Here is a 6,414-nt window from a genome sequence, read left to right as displayed (position 1 = left end):
TGAGAGAGCTTATAGGGTCAATAAGGATCTGTTTTTGTGAAATAATTGAACCCCAAGTCAAGCCAACTAATTTATAACAAAAGGAAAATTTTCCACCGCCTCAATTTCACGGTTCCTTTCACGGACCGTGAATTATTTCACGGGCCGTGAAAGTAGCCGTGAAACTGTTCCAGTGGATCCTTGATGTGCCGTGTAATTTTGGCACATGTGATGCTTTTAGCGAAGAGTTTTACTTGTTTTCAAGTAAGTTCATGTCATTTTTATGTGGTTTTTATTGTATTTCAGGTATTAAGTGCTTTGATGGCAAAAGTTGGAGAAGTTTGTGAAAATGCAGAAAGAAGTAGAGAAAATACCAAGTCACTAAAAAAGGAAGCTTGACGGAGCAATTAGACGGTTCGCAAAACTTTACGCGGAACGTCAAAAGTATAGCAAAACGGCCATAGTAAGTGGTTCACAGAAGAGCAATCCTGCGGACCAATTATACGGACCGCAAAACATTTGACGGTCCATCAAAAAGGTCGCGTAGAAAAGTGCAAAAGACTGTTTGACGGTTGAAGGGCAGAAATTTAACGGTCCGCAGAATGTTTTACGTTTCGCAAAATGAGCCCGACGGCAGTTTTGTCTTTTTACTTCTCACGACTTAGACTCTTATAAATACTTGATAAAGGTTTCTTGTAGGGTACAATTCACCAGTTTGTAGTTTTTATCCCTTAGCATTGAATACTCATAGTTTTTGAAGTCTTTTGGGATTACAAACAATTGTAATTAATTTCTCTTCAATTACAAGCAATCATTCGTAAGCATTATGATCTCAATTACTTCTTATCTTCTTCTTCTATGAGTAGCTAAATTCCTTTACTAAGGTTGGGAACCCGAGGATGGGTGTTTGTGATTGGGGATTGTGATGGATATATGCATAATGGATTGTTAGGGTTTATTTGTTCTTTGTTTTAATCATATAGTTAGTGGTTGCAGACATTAGCTAACGCCATAATCTTTGGTGTATTTGGAAAAATAACTAGGGTTTGGTAAGAACAAATAATAAGAACTCAAGGCTTTAAACCTTGTTTAATAAATTCACTTAGGAATAAGAGGAATTTACATAGCATAATTAACTGTTCTTCATGCACACTTTCTTATCTTTGGAAAAAGCATAGAAAGAAATAATCTTTTCTTATCGGGAAATAGTCTAGATTCAAGTAGAGGTTAAGTGCATCCACACAAATGCTCCTTTGGAAGTATATCAAGATCAATACCCGTGATCATATATTTAGTCTAAAGGGGACACAACCTTGGTTTCTTTTACCATAAATTACAATCCAAAGCAATTAGCTAGCTGTTAGTCATAAACAACCAACTTTTACAAAAATCATCGGATTAAGACATCAGACCTAAATTAAGCATTCTACGAGTTTAGTAACCTTTTCACACCATATTCCCTGCGGGATTCGACCCCAACCTTATTGTGTTACTATATTGGACATCGTTCGCTTTACACTAATTAAATGTATAATTTGAGCATATCAAATTTTGACGCCGTTGCCGGGGAATACGGTTTTGAAATTACTAAATAGTGTTTGCTTTGATTGAAGTCTTTTGCTTATTCCATCACACCTTGTTTGCTATTCCTTGTAAACCAGGTGAAATGAATTAGAATCAACAAAACCAACGTGCTGGTAACCAGGGGGTCGATTGAATAATCAGGCAAATGAATCAAATGACGAGAATGTTTTCACTGATCTTGTTCCTGGGGAGGACTATGCATCTGTTATTGTTCATCCTCGGGTTGGAGCTGGAAGTGTCAAAATTGACTCCTCTCTATACCAGTTTTTAAAGCTTGAGGGCTACTTTCGGAACTCTACCGATAATGACCTTCAACGTCATTTGAAGAATTTTGTGGATATATGTGCTAATCATATCCAAAACAACATTTCACAAGATGCTATTCAGCTGAGGCTTTTTAAATATTCCTTAGTTGGAGATGCAAGAGCATGGTTCAAGAAGTTGCCCCGGAATTCTATTACTACATGAGCAGAGATGGTACCAGTCTTTCTCAAGAAATGGTACCCTCCTAGCAAGAAGGCTGAGATTCGTGATAAGATCTGTGACTTTAAGTAGCAACCAGGGGAACAATTATATGAAGCTTAGGAGAGATTTAAAGAGTATTTGCAGAAGATTCCAAATCATGGTTTTCCGAAAAACATATTAATGGAGAAGTTCTATCGAAGGCTGGATCTAGTGACACAATCAATTGCGAACAATGCAACTGATGGTTGTTTTATGAATAAGTCTTACCAACGAGTGACCAACATACTTGACAGGCTGACTACGCATAATCAGGGTTGGCACTCAAACAATGTCGGTATTGTACATTATGGTAGTGTCACGATCCAAAATATGGTAAAGGAAAACCAAGATACCCAAATGAACATTGGCTGAGCTTGCAATGAATATTTCCTTGCTAACCAAGAAGTTTGATGATACCCAAATCAAGAAGGTAAATTTTAGCGAAGATGAGTCAGGTATCTTAGAAGGGGATGTACCAAGTCCAAGAGGGACCTCATATGCAGGTTGAAGATGCAAACTATGTGAACAATTCTCAAGGTGGTTATCAAAGGTAGAACTACCAAGGTGGTTACCAGAATCAGAATCAATGGAGACCTCAGCAGGGTCAGGGTGCTTAAAACAACAACAACAACAACTAAAGGAACTATAATAATAATTATGGTGGTACGAACCAAGGGAGCTACAACAACAGCAACAATTTTGGGAATAAGAGTTCCAATCCTTATGTACCACCGAAGGGGCAATCAACAGAGCAAGGTAGTTCGAGGGTTGAAGTAATGCTTGAGAAGGTTCTGGCAAATCAATCAAAGTCTGAAAGAACATTATCTGGGCTAGAAGAAATAGTGGGTTCCTATACAGCAGCTATTCATAAGTTCGAGTCACAGATGCGTGATATTTCCAGAGAGCAACTCCCTCCTAAAAATAGAGGACTTCCTAGTGACACTATTCCAAATTCGAAGAATGGGGGAGGCGGTGTAGACCGAGTGTTTGCTATTAGTACTCGGAGTTGTAAAATACTCCAAGGTACTGAAAAGAAGGTTGTTGAGCTCGAGCCGATTGATGAAGAGGAAGAGGTTGTTACACCTCAAAAAATTTTCGTGTCGTTTGCGTCGTAAGTAAACTAAAGTAAGCTCGGAGAGGTCATGGAACCCTTATAAGGTTAATGAATACTCTTAACAAGTTTCAAGCAAGTTCCTAAAGGTTCCGGGACCAAGCAAATCGAAGAAAATAAATTTGTCAAAAAATTTGGAAAAAAAAAGTTGGCAGAATTTTAGGCAGATTTTTAGTCAACTTTGGAAGGGTATATCTCCTAGTATATTAGGAGTTTTTAGGTGTTTCAAAAGTCTAAAATGAAGTTCGTAGAGTCTAGTTTTCAGCACAATAAGCCGCTCATCGATAAGACATCAGAGTAGAGAATTATGGACGTTATAAGTTCGGCTGACAAAGTAGAAACGCGTGCTACAGTAACAGTACTGCTACAGTGACCCGACCTGAATTTGAACCTTATATAAAGGGTAAAACTCCCTTTTTTTTAATCAGATTTGCCCAAGAAAATTCTAGAAAACAGTTGAGGGGTGAGGATAGCATAAAATTGAGGGAATTTTAAGTGGCGGAGTGTAGTTTAGGTTCGGATAGCGCGCAACTGTGATTGTAGTGTCGTTTTGCGGCGGATTTTGGTTTGAATTCTAGGAGAACACCGAAGATATTGCTATTTTAGTAAGAACAAGGTATGGATCTCTTCCTATTTATGTTAACACCGGTTGATTTACGAAGATAGAGTGGTTTAATGATTGTATAGCGAGTTAATTAGTTATGGAAGTTGGAAAACAACGTGTGGGCTGTTTTATGGAACACTTTGATATGGGAAATGATATTATTGATGTTGGTATTGTTGTTGTTGTTGTTGGTCATTGAACTAAGAATTCGGGCTAGGCACATAAACAGGGGAGATGCTGCCCGATTTTCGACAGAATATAAAATAGTTTAAATTGAAACTTAGGATAAGTGTGTGATAAGGAGACTAACATTAGTGTGAATTCTCTCGAATGTAGATTTACGAGCTCGAGCGGATAAACGTAGCCAATAGGAGGTCGAGCAGTTATGTTAAGGCTTGTCCCTTTCTTTCAAAGGCATGACTCCTATATTGTGATACCGTAAATGTTTCCATAATATCCTTAGTGTCAAAGTTGGAAGTCCTTGACTCAAAGGCATGGCTCTTTTTTCTAATAGTCCATACATGTTTTCTAAATGCCCGTATTTTCCAAACCAAAGGTTTATGATTATGAGAACTCTTATGATAACAATGATGAGCATGTTTTCACATGATAATGATGATGCCAAAGATGAGAATATGTCTATGGTTTCACGTCTGAAAGTCTTAAGTTGTGAATTCAATATAAATATGAGAATATTGAGCTATTTCTTGATCCTCAATTTTATTCTTTGATAATGACTCTGTTTTCAAAAGACTTCAAAGTAGTATATGAATTGACGCCTTATGAGATTTATGACCTTATTCTATGTTTTCCCTTGAGGTTATTTTTCATTGATAGTCTCACCTTATAATAATTGTTCCTTCAAGGTGAGACATGACGATCATGATTATTCCATAATATAATCGGAGGTTACCGACCTTACGTCACTCCGATAGAGACATAGTTTTTCTTTGGACTCTCCTGCATGTTGTTTATGTGATATATGTATATGTATATGTATATGTATATGGGTAATATGGGAAAAAGGGCGAGGCGCTATAGACGCATGGCCACCTGATCAGTTGGTATTATATGACATGATACCATCCCGGACGCGGGATATATGTGGCTAAATGGATCGGAGCCGACGTTCCTCGGCAATATGATATGTTCTATTTTATGTATACACGTATAAGAAATGTTTTTCAAAGAAAGCATTACTATGGATATATGTATATATGTATATATGTGGATCGGGCTGCACGTTCCGCAGCACTAAGCATGCATGGTACCCGCCTAAAAGGCACTCAGATGTACAGGTTACTCTTTTATCTCATGATATGCTCTATATTTCCGTCCTGTTACTATTCATGCTTTGTATCATTTAATATGTTATTACTCATGCCTTACATACTCAGTACATTGCTCGTACTGACGTCCCTTCTCGTGGACGCTGCGTTCATGCCTGCAGGTAAACAGATAGACGCGTCTGATCCCTAGGAGCTCCACCAGCAGCACATTGAGAGCGCTTCAGTTGTCCCGAAGCTTCAGTTCATCGGTACTACTCTTGTGTACATATTTGGGCACGGTGGAATCCGGCCCCTCCTTGTGGATATATGTATCTTATATAGAGGCTCGTAGACAGACGTGTGCAGTCAGATATTTCTCAATCTTTTTCGTCCTTGTTGTTGTATAATATTTTGGTAAAGCTTATTGACATTCGTTTACGAGTATGCTATTGATGACTATGTTGAGTAAAATATGACTGTATCGTCCATATGGCCCACTCAGTAGTAAGAATAGAATACGAGATAAGAGGTGCCCGGTATAGTAGTATCGGGTACCCGCGCACGTCTAGTGGGGTCGTCCGCTGAGGTGCGTTACGAAGCGCCAATTATTGTTGATGAGAATCCCTCGACGAAAAAGTTGTTGATATTCCAAAAAATTTTGAAAGAGGTTGATGACAAGAGCAAGCAAACTGTGACAGGGGCGCTCCACCCTTTCACTCCGCTTTTCAAATCTAAACCTCCCTTTCCTCAGAGGTTGGTAAAGAAGAAGGAAGATTCTAAGTTCGAAAAAATTTATGATCAGCTGAAGCAGTTGTCTCTGAATTTTCCTTTCTTGGAAGCTGTCAAAGAGATGCCTGGTTTTGCTAAATATTTGAAGGACCTGTTAACCAAGAAGAAAATGGTGCAACATGAAACCGTGAGTTTGACTCACCTTTGTGAGTTCCATCATTTCAACAACTCTTTGTTCAGAAAAAAGGAGATCCCGGGCGTTCACCATTCCTTGTTATGTTGGGCACCATGATTTTGCTCGTGCTTATGTGTGATAATTGTTACACCTCAGAAAAATTTCATGTTGTTGCCTAGTAAATGGACCAACGTAGTGCGAGAAGTATACGATGTTCCTACAAGTAAGAAAGGTTATTTAACGTCTCTAATTAAGATTTCCAAAGATGATGGTAGTAAGAGGAGAAAGTTTCTTAAAGAAGACAAAGCATATGTTGTGTTTTGGAAAGGTCCCATAAAGTACCGAGCTGATGTTGACCTAATGATGTCCTAAGAAAGAGTTATAACGATCCTTAGATTGGTAATGAAGTGTTAAACAAATGTCAAGAAGGTTCATAAGGATTGGAGATCAAACGAACGAT

The 6,414-nt window shown here is 38.3% G+C and overlaps 1 non-coding gene across 1 annotated transcript; it reads right to left on the bottom strand.

The window, feature by feature from the left end:
- Window positions 1–2,086: 2,086 nt before the first annotated feature.
- Window positions 2,087–2,192, bottom strand: LOC132041285 (small nucleolar RNA R71). Its single transcript, XR_009410983.1, has one exon. It is a non-coding gene; the product is annotated as a small nucleolar RNA R71 (small nucleolar RNA).
- Window positions 2,193–6,414: the final 4,222 nt, after the last annotated feature.

This window comes from Lycium ferocissimum, chromosome 12, assembly GCF_029784015.1.
Source record: "Lycium ferocissimum isolate CSIRO_LF1 chromosome 12, AGI_CSIRO_Lferr_CH_V1, whole genome shotgun sequence".
NCBI classification, from domain to species: Eukaryota; Viridiplantae; Streptophyta; class Magnoliopsida; order Solanales; family Solanaceae; genus Lycium; species Lycium ferocissimum.
This window is presented reverse-complemented; position numbering and strand designations above follow the sequence as displayed.